At 39.8% G+C, this 1,537-nt stretch overlaps 1 pseudogene; it reads right to left on the bottom strand.

Annotated features, from left to right (window-relative positions):
- Positions 1–347: 347 nt before the first annotated feature.
- On the bottom strand, positions 348–1,201 carry LOC122739385 (annotated as a pseudogene).
- Between the last annotated feature and the right edge of the window lie 336 nt (positions 1,202–1,537).

Raw genomic sequence — 1,537 nt, 5'->3', positions numbered from 1 at the left:
ATTTGAAGAGTTGGGATAAGAAAGCACCTATTTCTGCATTCACTCAGTTTTCTGCTCTTACTCCAACACCACAAATGACCTGGGAGACAATTTAGTAATCTTCTAGTCCACCCCCATTATTTTACAAAGGAAGAAACTGAGGTCAAATCAATTCAAGTTGATAAGAATTTATTAAGTTCCTATTACGTGGCAGGCCCTGGGATAAATTCTGGGAATACAAATGGAAGCAAAAAATACAGTCCTTGTCCCAGAGTACCTTACATTCTTTTTTTTTGTTGTTGTTGTTCTTCAATAAGTTTATTGCATTCATCTGAAAATCTTCATAGAAAATTACAGATTTTGATGTTTTAACTGTCAGCAGTGTGCTCCTGGGCTCTGAGGAAACTAGCCTCCTTCTGAGCAACTCTGTCTTTCTTCTGCACAAGGGACATTTGGGGCAGTTCCATCTTTTCTTTTTAACTTCCCGCTTAGGTTTCTTTTCATATACTGCATTCTCCCTTATGTTAGCATGGGCTTTCTTGTACATCTCCTCCGTGTCAGAAGTTATGTTGTTCTTTATATATTGTGAGAATTGCTTTTTATAAGCCTCTTCATCTTTTTCCATGAGATAACTCATATAATCTGCACCATTTTGGCCCATGATGTGTTTACAATGTACTTCAGCATTCAATTCCTTGCTTTCTGAATCATACCCAGGGAAGCATTTGGTACTGTGAGGAATAGATAGAACACTACCCACAGCACTCTTAGGTGCCCCAAAGACTTTGTTTCCTGTGGTAGTTCTGGCAAGACTTGCATCCAGGTAGCATGTAAAAGCTCCAGCCTGACTGTCAATGCTTTCCACATGTTATTCATCTCCAGTCACTTCCACCTGACCTTCATAGATCTTGTCCATGCCAAACCTATTAAGAAGCCAGTGGGCCAGCAGAAGACCTGTACAATAAGCAGCAGCATGATTTGTCAGGCCAACCTTCACTCCATACTTTGGTAACTCGTGGGCATAAGCTGCACAGACAATCATATCCCCTTCTATATGTGCATAAGCAATCTTGCAGATGATATCTCTGCTGGGGACTCAAACTATCATCCAGTATTTTGGTGTGTTATACTTGTTTTTATCCTGGATTACTAGCCATTTATGTGCGTAATAATCAGTTTTAGGCCAAGTGCTCTCTCCACTGAGACACCTAATTGCCTTCATGTGTTTCAAAGTATATATTTGAAAACATTGCCCTGAGAAGGGGTTCATAGGCTTTGCCATACTTCTCAATATGGTCCATGACATAAGAACCCGTCATAAGGGTCTCAGGGTGACCACTGGGGAAGAAATTCTGTCTTGTTGATCATTGGTATCTCTCTCAAATCCTAGACCAGTGTTTTTTTTGTTTTTGTTTTTTTCACATAATAAGCATTTAATATATACTTCTTGAGTTAAACTGAATTTAAAAAAAATTGAATCTCAGGCCCAGGAAGAAATCTCCCAGCTGGGCCATAAGGAATCCATGTGAGTGAAATGATGGAGAACAGGCCCACGTGA

This window comes from Dromiciops gliroides, chromosome 2, assembly GCF_019393635.1.
Source record: "Dromiciops gliroides isolate mDroGli1 chromosome 2, mDroGli1.pri, whole genome shotgun sequence".
NCBI lineage: Eukaryota > Metazoa > Chordata > Mammalia > Microbiotheria > Microbiotheriidae > Dromiciops > Dromiciops gliroides.
Note: the sequence above shows the minus strand (reverse complement) of the source record. Positions and strands in the feature narration are given on the sequence as shown.